Genomic DNA, 13,169 nt, shown 5'->3' with positions numbered 1-13,169 from the left:
GACTCCACAGGCCTCAGTCAAAGGTTAAAGTTCATGACAGCACAGTTAGAAACAGCCTGAACAAGTACAGCTGCAGGAGGAAAGGTCCTCAACATGGTGCCAAAGCTTAACAAAGCTGCATCTGAACAAAACAAAGACTTCTGGAACAGACGAGGCTGAAGCGGACATGTTTGTCCGTGAAACACAAAGAGGAAGAGGAAGTTTAATATCCACGTCTACAAGAGGAGCAGCACATCTGTGACAGGAAGTGAGGAAAAGCAGACGTTTGCTTCAAGTTTTGGATTTTCAAAGTTTTCTTTGGATCAAAGTCCAGGAAACAGACGAGAAAGTAAACAAGGAAGCAAAAGCTCTTTAATTACCACGTTCACCCTCTGCTGTCTCAGCAAACAGCTTCTTTCTGCACACATTTCTAAATTTCATCATCATAAAACCCCTGCAGCTCTCAACCCTGAATGCTTTTCAGAAAAGACGTTGCTGTTGCAGCTTTTGCAGCGCAAAATTATTTGTGTAGCTCTGAAGGAAAAGACATAAAATCACACAAAATCACAACAGTCCCCTCAAGGTGCTTTACAATGTAAGGTAAAGACTTCAGAGTAACACAGAGAAAACCCAACAATCATATGACCCCCTATGAGCAAGCACTTTGACAGGGGGATGAAAAAAACTCCCTTTTAACAGGAAGAAACCTGCGACCGGGTGGAAGACGGGACAAAGACATGCTGTGGAAGAGATGAATAATAACTCAAGATTAAATGCAGAGAGGTGAATAAACACATAACACAGGAGCAAAAGGCGTGTCAGCTGTATGAGGACAGCTTCAAGAAAAAGGGTGGGGCTAAAAGGGAGTGTGATTCATGTCGTTCTTGTGGGCGTGGCCACTCACTTCACTAGTCTGCTCTTCTACTTTAGAATTATTCATACGCACGCTGTTGCTCATTGGATCAACGCTGACCAGAGCTGCTGACTCCACCTTACCCCTGCAGATGGCCCCGCCCCTCCCTGAGCCTGGTTCTGCTGGAGGTTTCTTCCTGTTAAAAGGGAGTTTTTCCTTCCCACTGTCGCCAAAGTGCTGCTCATAGGGGGTCATATGATTGTTGGGTTTTTCTGGATTATTGTGATTACTGTAGGACTTTACAGTATAAAGCACCTTGAAGCAACTGCTGTTCTGATTTGCTGCTATATAAATAAAACTTGGAAGTCATTAGTATTAATTAGTTAGCAGATTTAAAGTTCTTTCCTTTTGTGCAGTTGTAATAATAATTCAACTGCCCTACCTGCCCAGACTCCCCAACGCTCTCCACCTAATCCTCCATCCTGCTCACCTCCTCAAACCTCTGCCAGCCTCCAGAGCATCATCTCCATCTACCCACAGAGTTCAGTCGTTTCACTCAGTGTACTCATTACCGCCTCTTAAAAGGAAACTGTTCCATCTGGGCTCTTAAAAACAAGAACATCAGCAGCAGGAGCAGCTGTGGTACCCGTCCTCATTTTACCCTTGAAGTGGACTGCAGGGTGTCCTGTCATGTTGCACTTGAGACCAGAGGTGGAGAAGGAGAGAGGTGTGCACGAAACGTGAGAAATAATCGCAGGGTTTCCTTGTCCATTTTGGCATGCATGGACGGAGAGAGAAAGACTGAGTGTGTGGGTGGATGAGATGCAGAGAGAAGAAGAAGAGGAGGAGGAGGAGGAAGGATGGAGAGTGGCACATTCTCTCTCTCTCTTTTTTTAACAAGGGGTTCCTCTACCCCAGGGACACCTATCTGTGTGACCACAGGAGTGAGGAAGAGGAGGAACAAAGGGCCGAGGAGGTGGTGGGACGAGAAGGGTCGGGGGGAGGAGGAGGCCACATGTTCTACACCCTTTCCTGCAAGGGAGGAGGAAAAAATGCTATGTGTGATTGTATATGTGTGCTGGATGCACAAATGTATCATTAGGCATCATTAACCACAAATTATACAGAGAGAGAAAGACAGATGCTGCTGTTGGCACATTTTTCTGCTCCCTGCAATCTGCAGCCCTGGGAAGGAAAAAGAAGGGGAGAAAGAGGGGATGGAGGGGGAGTTAATCTAATACATGTGTAGTGTGATTAAAGGAAGAGCTTCATCGCCGGTGACGTTTCAGATGGATGTGAAGCCCGGCGAAAGGATATTAAACACTTAAACATCGCACTGAAAACAGAGGCAGTGAGGAGGGGGTGGGGTGGGGGGCAGAAAGAGTTAAAAGTCCGAATCTATGAGAAGGAGAGCTCTCTCTCTCTCTCTCTCTCTCTCTCTCCTCCCTCCTACCTCTCTCGACCGCTCGGCTACTCGCTCCTCTCTCACCACCTGTTAGTGCGGACCCCTCATGCACTGACATCCACTTGTTTGTGCAGGAATCTCCTCCACTCACCATCAAAGGTACGAACATTTACTCTCTTTATTCTGCCTTAATGCTGCTGCGTGTCTCCTTCTTCTTTTATTGGGGGGGGGATTATTCACTCCCGTTCCAGTCTCCGCCTCCTCCTCCATCCCTCCATCCTCTCGTCTCTCAACAAATTTCTGTGTTTCTGCAAGTGGTGCAAAGTACATTTACTCTGATGCAGCGAGGTTTGCGTGACGCGCTGTGCTGTTTTATTGCACTTTAATGCTTTAATTACAGTTTGGAGGTATTTTAGTAGCCATGGTTAATTTTTGAGTTTGAGAAAAAAAGAAAACACTAACCTCAGATGGTCTGTTTATTGATCATGTAGCTAAAAATGGACATTTTAAATCAGATTTAAATGTTGTTATCAACTTATTTTGGTGATGTGTGATCTATGGAGGACTGAAAATGCAACAATATTATTAATATTGAGACAAAAAAATAAAAGAGAGGATAGAAGGAAATAATGTTGAAATACATGCGCACACAAGTCAGTTAATAAAGTGTGAAATCATTCAGTTTGGCTTCCTCACAGAAATATTTACTGTCAAAATGACCTCTCATTCAGTTTCCTCCGTATACAACTGTAAGTATGAATTTGTTTAATTATTTCTGTAATAATTTACATTATTTGTCAATAATGACTCGTACATTATTGATACACGAGTACAGGACACGGTGTGAAGAGGGAAACCATTTGGGAAATAAATATTTAAATTAATATATTTATAAATAAAATAAAATATTAAATGGGAGAGCAAAAATATGAACAAAAAGCTAAAACATACTAAAGCAAGTGATTAGTGATAAGTTGTTTATTTATTTATTTTTTTACTTATTCAGCTGGTTTCGACCTCCATACCAGACGAATCAGCTGTTTAAATTGTATTAAGGTTTACAGTGTGCATTATTAGGGGCGTGGCCTCTTTGACTGACAGGTGGATGGTGACACAGGCGGCTGTAGTTGCTAGCTGTCTGCTAGCTTCACCTGAGCTGGACCTCTGGACCGTGTTTGTGCTGTTGGAGCCTTTTGGAGCATCTGACCAATAATATGGCTGCTGTGAGGTCACTATAGCAACAGACCGTGCAACGAGGCTGAGCTCCAGGTTTGATTAAATTCTGGGATTTTATCTGGATGTTAATCGAGAATTAAGCCCAGAGACCAAACTGTGGCATCGCTGTGGTTAAGTTTTGTCTGTTGTTTGGGTCTTTGTGCAGTTTAGCACGTCATGCATGTGCTGCATGCTGTGAATTATGATGATTTAAAACATTTATCTCAATAACTTGGCTCTGGTGGAAAAGTCGTCATGAAATAAAGACAGAAAGAAGTAAGCGCACATGATGACTCTGGAAATGATTCAGTATCATGTCCGTCACTGACTGACACTGACATTGAAGCTGCGATGGTACCTCAGCTACTTTAAGCTGAAATCAGTTTGCAAATAGAAGAAAGTCTCCACAGGTTGCCTGAAAAACATCTGTTCTCTCTGCAGAACTTTATTCCTTTGACCTCGCTGTTCATTGACGAAACTTGGATAGCAGTACTGCAAAAGCACCAACACGGAGCAGCAGCACAAAAGTGGCATCAGGACCTTGGACTCATATTTAATCCTGTCCATGCTGATGCTTTCAGCTGCTGGACTTTTGGTCTGCTAAGCTCCGCTTCAAGCTTCTGATCCAGTGAAGAGACGAACGCGATGAGACTCTAACCAAACCTGAACTGAACAGGAAACCAGGAGAATCAGATTTCCTTCCTCTTCCTGTCTCGAAGTTAGAGCGGAGCTCGTCTGTTGTTATTCTGCGATGGTTAAAATGACATTAAGTGGAGAACTGGCACCACCCACTATTCAAAGAATGGATGAAAGTATGACGGAGGCCCTGTCACTTTTTTTAAATTCAAATTACATGTTATATTATTTTAATAGTGATCACCATGACAAAATAATGTGAGTTTACAGGCTTAAAGAGCAGAGCAAATTGTGGATGATGGGGATAAATAAGGAATGACTGACAGGTTGGAGACATCCTGATTGGCTCTGGTGAGGTCATGGCTGTTGTGCCATTTCTGGAGCAAGGACAGAAGAGGGATGGGTAAGAGGTGGTTAACGTAGGAGGGTGACCTGATGACGGGAGTTCTGGGTGGGCAGGTGGTTACAGGAGTCGTTGAGGTGGTGGTGCTCCTCGACCGCAGGTTTCAGGAAAAGGAAGAATCGACTGTAACATCAGCCATGTGACCTCTGCAGGGTGAAGGTTGGTTTTTGTTTCAGCCAAACTGATGTGTCCTTTAAACATTTCTGAGTCAGGCTCAATTAATCCCAACATTAATCTTCCACTGACCTGGACACAGACATGACTCCAATGGTTCACTTATAACTTAATCAAAAGTTTATTTTTTATTGCGAGGTTATTGAGGAGCACTGAAAGCAACACGTTGGCAGATTTAACCTCCTAACTTCCAAACAGGTTTACCCTTAGCTTCAGGTTCATATCCACCCATTTATTTATTTTAATCCATTTAGCACCAAGTGGGAAATCTTAAACAGAAGCGAAGCCAAAGAACAAGAAAGATCTGATATGAACGTGTTCAGCATGAGGCTAAAACGTGACTTTTCCACCTTATGTTTCTGCTGACCCGATGGAAGTGCAGTGCATTAACCAAACTGTTGGGGCCGGAGTTCCTGTGTATAATGTAGCTACAAATAATCACTAATGCTGCCACAAAAAGATATAAAATGAGCACAAAATAAGATTTTATGCCTAAAAGATAAAAACAGCAGTATAGTTCACTGTGTGAGTGTGCTGTAGTTTGCTCACCACATTAATGGCATTTAGAATAAAGAACCTCGTGGATGGTTCTCCTTGTCGGGGCTGATCTATAGAGCGACGCGTGCAGTCATTAATGATTCACGGGACCTTCCTGTATACAGCTGTGCTGTAAAGGTCATCCACTGGCTTTGCTCTACAGGGGAAAACGGGACCTTCATGCTTCACCGTGTTTCTGTCGTACGTTCCAGCCAGATTTCTTTATTCAGTTGTTCTGCTGCACAAACCGCCCCTCAGCAGGTTTCTGGATGTTAGCCAATCAGAGGAAAGTAGGCTTTTAGGGAAGGAGGTTCTTAAAGAGACAGGACCGAGCAGCACCTCGTGCGACTGCTGCTGATCTGCTGTGGCGCCATTTGGTCCCAAACAAAACAGGCCAATTAAAATCAGCAGTTAAAACATCAAAGGAAGCTGCACCACCCTCCAACAGATGGGTGGATGCTACCAAGCCAGCGAATGTCCCAAATCTAATACTTGGCCCAGCCAGCTAATTTCATCTTAATTACTTAAAGAGAACAAAGATAAGTCTGATAATTTTTAATGTGACAGACCTCGAACATGATGAAAACGAACTGGAAGCTTCTGCAGCGTCACACAGATGAACAATGAGATCAGAGACTGCGCGCTCACGGTCGTGCACACATGCACACCTGCACAAGTGCACACCTGCACACCGACCGCCCGGCCTCGCTCAGCTTTTAATTAAGTTCAGTACAGTTTTTTTTATATAGCAACCAATCACAGCAGCAGTTATAATGTGAACACAGAGAGACCCCAGCAATAGGCTGAGCCTCTATGACCAAGCAGTTGGTGACAGTGGGAAGGAAAAACTTCCGTTTAACAGGAAGAAACATCCGTCAGAACCAGGCTCAGGGAGGGGCCGTGTGAGGAAGACAGGACCGATGACACACAAGCTTCAGTGTGATGACGATGTGTTTGCTTCTGAGGCCAGCGAGCTGTCGTGTGTTCGTTAAACTCATTAAAATAATTACAACCTCTCTGACTCCAACCAAACAACCACAACCGAAAAACCAAATGTCCAAATCCGTGTGCTTGGATCACGCTGCCTCCTGCTTCTGACTGCGTGTCGCTTTGTGATGGATGCTATGCTAACGTGTTGCTGCTCCCCCCCTTCCTCCTTTTTCTGTGCCAAAGCAGCTTCCTCACATCAGCCAGTAACATCAGGCCTGGGTATTGATTTGCATGCAGCTGGTTATGAATTATAATGTGGTATTTTCTGTGGCTGGAGGATTTCAAATCCCAGAGAGGAACAGAGATTTTTTTTGGCAGAACAACTGAATTATATTAGGTTTCCTCGTCTCTCCTCTCTGCAGCACAGAGCTGATGCTCAGTTTAGGAAGAGAGGAAGCTGTGAGACAGAGTAAAAATGAAAACCCTGCAATAATAATCAAATAATCATAAGTAATTAATGAAGTTATGGAGGAGCAGCAGCTGGTTCCTGTGTGTTTGTGCTTATTCCAAATTTCAGATCTTTTGTCTCTACAGTGACTGACCTTGCAGAGCAGCTTTGCATGAGTCACAGTTCAAAGTAATCCTCATGTCTGATGCTAAAAAACTCTTTGCACCATTAGGGGCGTGGCCTCCTTGGCGAAGGGGTGTATTGTGAAAACAGCTGATCTGTGACGTCATCATTAAGAGAAAACTCCAGTGCATGATTGAATTAACAATGAACTTAATTATTGTCGTGCAATTTGGTTTGAAACTGCCAGGAGCTGAAAAGTGACAGAATCTGTCCAATCACAGCGACGTGTGCGGCTGCAGCTCCCCTCACACCTGTCACTCAGCCATCAGGTGAGCGTATATGAGGTGACAGGACTCTCTGACCACCGAGTCGCCTCTGCACAGCGAGGCTGAGACTGTTAATGCGGAGAGGAACATGAAACGGTGACAGGGCGAGTAAAAACAAGCGGGGAGGGGAGAGCGTCTGCAGACTCCAGGGTGGGAACAAGACCGGCACGAGTGAGTGGCGGCAGGGAGAGGCGTTTTGTGTGTCTTCATTAAGATCCTCCCCTGTGTCGAAGTCTCACCAGTAATCCCGCTGTGACTGCATATCTAACACTGGACGGGCACCAGGTTTCACTTTCATGTGGGAGAATGTTTTGGCTGATAAACGCCACCTCCCCCTGAATTAAACATGACGGCCCCGAGCGCCACAGACACTCGGGAAGCAAACACACGTGACAGAGTGGGAAGGGCCCGAAAATCAAAACAGGAAGCTTTAAACCCAGGAGACGGCGTCTCAGATGTGTGACTTCTAATTTATAATTACATCCTCATTACATTTTGAAATTTTACACGATGCCTGGAGATCTCCTCAGTGGGACAAAGTGATTAGCGTTCAAGAACAGCCTAATAAATTTGACTTCTCATGAAATTAAGTTCAAATTAAATTCAGTAAAGTTAAAATGTTGATGCTGAAATGCTTGAGCATCTCAAAGCTCACTCTTCTTCCCTGGAAAATTAGGTGAATGAAGATAAGATAAGATAAGATAAGATAAGATAAGATAAGATAAGATAAGATAAGATAAGATAAGATAAGATAAGATAAGATAAGATAAGATAAACCTTTATTAGTCCCGCAAGTGGGAAATTTGCTTGGTCACAGCAGAAAGTGGACAGTACAAAGTTAAGAGCAGCAACAATTAAGAAAAACAATAGAATAGGATAAATTAAATAGAATAAAATAGCTGATTAGAATTGAGATTTTATCTAGAAAACGTAGTTTTCCCCGTTAATAAAGCGCTATGGCCCAAACATTAGCATCTAAGGATGAAAAATGAAGCCCCAGCACCTGCAGTTCCCCTGATGTCCAGCTGAGGCAGCTGTGAGTCAGTCCCCATAGACCCTCATGTTAAATCCTTACAGCAGAAATAAACATGTTTACAGGCTGACACACAAACAGTTTGGTCTCTGTGGATCATGTCCCCTTCATGGCACCTGTTTTTATAACTCACCTTTTTAAATTGTATTAAGGATTAAAGTTTGTATTATTAGGGGAGTGGCCTCTGTGACTGACAGGTGGATGGTGACACAGGTGACTCTAGTTGCTAACTGTCTGCTAGCTTCACCTGAGCTGCACCTCTGGACCTGTTTGTGCTGTTTGAATCTAACCATTGGGTTGATTATGACCATCTTTCGTATACAGGTGTTTTGCTGGTTGTTAGGTGTAGCTAACGTGTAAATTCGTGAGCTCTGTGTGTGTTTTTGTTTTGGGAACTGAAGGAGCATCACAGACACTTGCAATGCTTTGTGACCCTGCTGTTTCTGTCTTGTGTGTTGCTAATAGGACTGCACTACTTCTGCCTGAAAACAAGCTTCAAGCTTCCTGCAGGCCGAACACACAGAATGAGGATTTATTCTGTTAATTTTATTTGGAGCTCTTCTCTGAGGGCCGAACCAAGCAACACAGCAGAATCTCTCCTCAGATCTCCGAGTAAAACACAAAAACAAAACTGGTGCATTCTCCAAACTGCATCCAGCAGCAGGTCGTTAGCTCCTAATCTCTTACCCTGTCTGCTCCACTGGTTTAAGTGGAATACTTAAGAACAATAAGCAACATCATGTGCAGGACGCGTCCAATCCCAAATCTTTTGTTTGATCGGCGCGTGCATGTTCGACTCGAGGTTCTGCTCCGGCTTTGTTAAGGACGCCCTGCAGAGTTTCTAAGGAAGAGACACTTAAACAAGCATGATCTCCTTCCAATTACACAGCGTGTGAAATCTCCCACTGCTTAAATGTCCTGTCGGACATCTGAGTCGTCCTCTCTCTTTATGATCACTTAACAAGAAAGAAGCTGCAGGTCCAAGCTCAGGCGTTAGATAACTGGAGCCAGCTGTTGAACATTTTGGGCTAATGACAAGGCCTCTGCCTCCTTTCACTCTGAGGTGGTCTCAGAGCAGAAGGTGAACTAGTCATTACAAAACTGTGTGTGTTTGTGAACATCTTCTCAGTCTGGTGAAAACTGAGCTTTAAAAACCCCCCGAACGGTTTCTACACTTCATCTAAACCCAAACGAGCAGCTTGCATCTCCTTACAGCTGCATCGTCCTCGCCGCCGCGCTCATTTAACAGCAGAAGTCTTCAGTTTGTGGACACGAATCTCAACATAACACCGCTAAGCTGAAAAACACGCGCTCGTTAAACAGAATAAGGAGCACGATTAAATGTTGTCACAAACTGAACAGTTCTGTTCTCCAGCCTCGACTCGCAGAGGATTAACAAACCTGTAATCAGGTTTCAATCAGGTTTGAGCCGCGCTACATTCAATTTACCTCAGTGCTGTCATCAGTGCACGAACGAAGGCTGATAATATTATTATTATAATATTATTAAAACTATTACATTTTTATTCAATCTGCTGTAATGTAATGCGTGTTCATAACTGCAGGGATTATCCACCCTCACACTCTGATGCAGTTTGCAGACGGGATGAGAATCAGCATCCACATCTGAGGCCACAGCTCGCAGTCAGAAAAGGGTGGATGCTGACTCCATGTTGGTGCAACAAATGCAGAAGTCAGAGAGGGAGGCAGTGGGAGATTTACAGACAGACTGAACAGCATCTGTCAAAAACTACAGAGAGAGTTTCCTAACTCGAGTCGCAGAACGAGGGAGGCAGAGCTCAGGAACAAATATCAAACTTTTAATGTCAAAGACCCGGCTGTAAGATCCAAGAGTGCACAGGGAGTAACACGGTGACCAGAACCAGCACCGGCAGGCAAAGACAGGGACGAACACAGGAGGGCAACGAGAAACAGCTGAACACAATCAAGACAACGAGGAGGAAGTGAAACTCAAAAACAGAGACGACCAGCTATCAAAGTAAAACAGGAAATGAATGAGGTGGCTGACAGAGAGAGAGGGCTGCTGGCTCCCGTGAGATGGATATCTAATAAACAAAGTAATGGATTACACACAGAGTACATAAATAGAGGGGATATAGTGTAATACAACCAAAAGCAATAATAATGCATTTCATGGCATATTGATTTATTAATTAATCTATTTTAATAATTTAATGCGTGGCCTTCCATATAAGCCAGTAATAGAAGGAAATACAAATGTAAGATTTTGAATTTTAGTCTTTGTGGAGTAAATAAAGCAGAAAAACATGGAGGATGACACTGGCGGTCGAAGCAGTGACTTGCGTACTTTTATTTTGCCTGTTGTGCATTTTTCCTGGTTAAATCGAGTCGGCTCTCCTGACGGTGGAGCTGGTTTGGAGTTGCATATTTATTGGTGTTGTTTAGCGTCCCCAGAGTGTTCGAGCAGAGGCAGCACTCGCTGCTTTATGCTCCACACAGAAGAAACTCTGAGAAAGCTTTTCTGCTTCATCATGGCCTTTAGTTAAAAGACTTTACCCTGAATAAGCAATCTTAAGCATTTCTTATAATCAGCACTTCAAGGCATGAGTCATACGTGTGCTGCAGCAGAAACCACTGAAAGTCCCATAAAATGTGTTTTTGTATCATATTCACAGGTAAATGTTAAAGTGAATCATCGTGTAATACCTCTGACACGGTTTACCTCGACCTGTGCGGTCACTCAGCGTCCACTCGAGCCTGCGGCGGCGATCTGCACTCCTCGGGTCTGGAGGGCTGTTGGCGCCACATTTGACCACGAAAATTACTCTGAAAGGTCAAAGCGTGAGGATTCAGCTCTCTCACTCAGGAGCAAGATGACTAACTGACTTTGTGTTCAGGCTTTGGAACATAAAGTCTAGAAGGTTTTATTATGAAATGTAATCAGGCGTTTTAATCTGCACAGTAAATAAAGATATTTTAAATAGAACAGGATGCTGACGTCATCAGCGTCAATTTCTAAAAATAATAACAGTGCATGTTGAATTCAGAGGGACTTTGCATTTATCTATGTGGTTTTTATTCAGCCTGCAGATAAAACAATGTTTGAAATGAAGCCGACGCCTGCAGTTCATCCGACGTCCACTAGGGGCTCCAGCAGACTCCTATGTTAAACGTTGCAGCAGAAATAAACACGTTTCCAGCCTGATGCACAATCTGACGTGGTTTCTGGCGTGTACAGAGATGTAAACGTGATGGCAGAGCTTTTGCTTATTTACAGCAGATCTCTGAACTGTTTTCTTGGACTCGTTTAGCTCACCTGTAGCTCAGTATTTCTCCTCGAGCTTCCTTCACACAAACTAAATGAAAGTTGCACAAACGTGAGCCTGACTCAAAGATCTGTTTAATCTGAGAGCAAAGCTGCTCTAAAGCAAACACATTGGAGCTGAGGTGAGCCGTTCTGACTGCGGTTTGTTCTCATTGCTAACGCTGCTGAGGCCTCGCTCTGCAGTCTGAGCTGCGTTCAGGCGTCTCACCTGTCTCGCTGTTGCAGCAGGTGGAGGTCTCCCCTCAGGGGCTCGCTGATTAAATATTCTGGCTCAAGGCCCAAGAAGCTGTTTGACTTCCCCCTGCTGTTCATGCAACCTGCAGGCTGTGTGTGTGTGTTGTTAGCGAGCTAACTTTTCACTCTCGGGTCGTTCTGGTCGTGTGATTTCCCCCCCGTTATGTCCACACCTCCTTACAGGACTGTGGTCGTTAAACTTCCTGTTTTCATCGGCCCATGTGTGTTGGCGTCCTGCTGCGACACCTTTTCTTTGTGCTTTCTATGAACCCTCCCTCTTTCCCTCTTTTTCATGTGTCAGACACACACACTCCTCGTTAAACACCTGCTGTCAGCTGCTGCAGCGGCGTGGAGCTGCTGTCAGGACTACCATGTGTCAAACAGAAGAAAAGGGTTTCCTTTAACACGGGGATCGAACACGCTCGCCTCCTGACTGTTAGCTCTGAGCTTAAACAGCTGCGCTGATCCTTTTTCTGCATCTTTAACTCCCTCGAGCACAGCCGGGCTGATGAACGCAGCAGGTGTCCGTCCACACAGGTGTTTCTGTTTGTGTCGCTGAGGTCCAACACTCTGCTGTTGATGAAGGAGCTCACGGTCCACTCAGTGACCCCGAGGTACCCAAACCATCATCCCTCCAGCGCCGCGCTCACAGCTGCTCTGAGGTCTTATGAGTTTGGTTTTGTGCTTCATGGACAGACTTTCAGCTCAGTCTGTTTCTAACTGTGCTGCTACGTTTAACCTTTAACCTTTGACTGGGGCCTGTGGAGTCTGAGATGGAGCTCCTGGGTTTTTACTCAGGCTGAATTTGCTGGGACGTCCACTCCTGGGACGACTGTGTCGCTGTTAACACACCTGAACGCTCCAGACCTGCAAACATCAGAAACCTCAGCTCTACAGATGTGCTCACACTGGTGATGATCAGCCAATCGGGTGCGTTTGATTGGCAGCACCGGGCTGAGACTTGGCCTCGTCATTCCTGTGGAGACAGACACCCGTGGAAAGACTTCCACGACTTTCTGTCACTCTGTCAGCTCACTCATGTCACTCTGAGGAGTATCTCTGCTTTCAGTGACATCGACAGGTTTTCGTGTCTTCTTTTGATCAGACTCGTCCGGCAACACTTAAAGTCCAGCCTGGTTTGAACTTGATATTTAACTCACTCTGGTCTTGACTTTGGTTTGTTTGCTGTGTTTAATTTGGGATATTCTGCTCACATGTTTGATGTGTCCTGACTTGTATCCCGGTCTACGTCCGCTCAGCCCTGCTGATTTTCACTGCACCCGTCTCTCTTCCTGTTAAAACAAAGTTTTTCCTTCTCACTGTCGCCAAAGTGCTCGGGGTCATATAATTGTTGGGTTTCATCTATATTATTGCACTGACGTCTAATATAAAGCACCTTGGGGTGACCGTTGTTGTAGTTTGGTGCTGCATAAATAAAGTGGACTATGACTCTGATCTTTCAGTGATGATGTGGGTTGCCTGGTTGGGTCTTGGATCTTGGACTGTACTCTTCCCCGTTAATCCAATGCTAGTTTTCTTTGCCTGCTGTTAGTCAGCTGGTCCAGA

General features: G+C 44.6%; 1 protein-coding gene across 2 annotated transcripts in view; it reads left to right on the top strand.

Annotated features, from left to right (window-relative positions):
* Nucleotides 1–2,108: 2,108 nt before the first annotated feature.
* Nucleotides 2,109–13,169, top strand: part of doc2a (double C2-like domains, alpha) — a 70,851-nt gene continuing 59,790 nt past the window's right edge. For both annotated transcript variants that reach the window (XM_026163881.1, XM_026163880.1), the window contains exon 1: nt 2,109–2,396. The gene's annotated coding sequence lies outside the window, so the exon portion shown is untranslated. The remainder of the gene's footprint in view (nt 2,397–13,169) is intronic.

Source organism: Astatotilapia calliptera, chromosome 4 (genome assembly GCF_900246225.1).
Source record: "Astatotilapia calliptera chromosome 4, fAstCal1.2, whole genome shotgun sequence".
Lineage (NCBI taxonomy): Eukaryota > Metazoa > Chordata > Actinopteri > Cichliformes > Cichlidae > Astatotilapia > Astatotilapia calliptera.
Note: the sequence above shows the minus strand (reverse complement) of the source record. Positions and strands in the feature narration are given on the sequence as shown.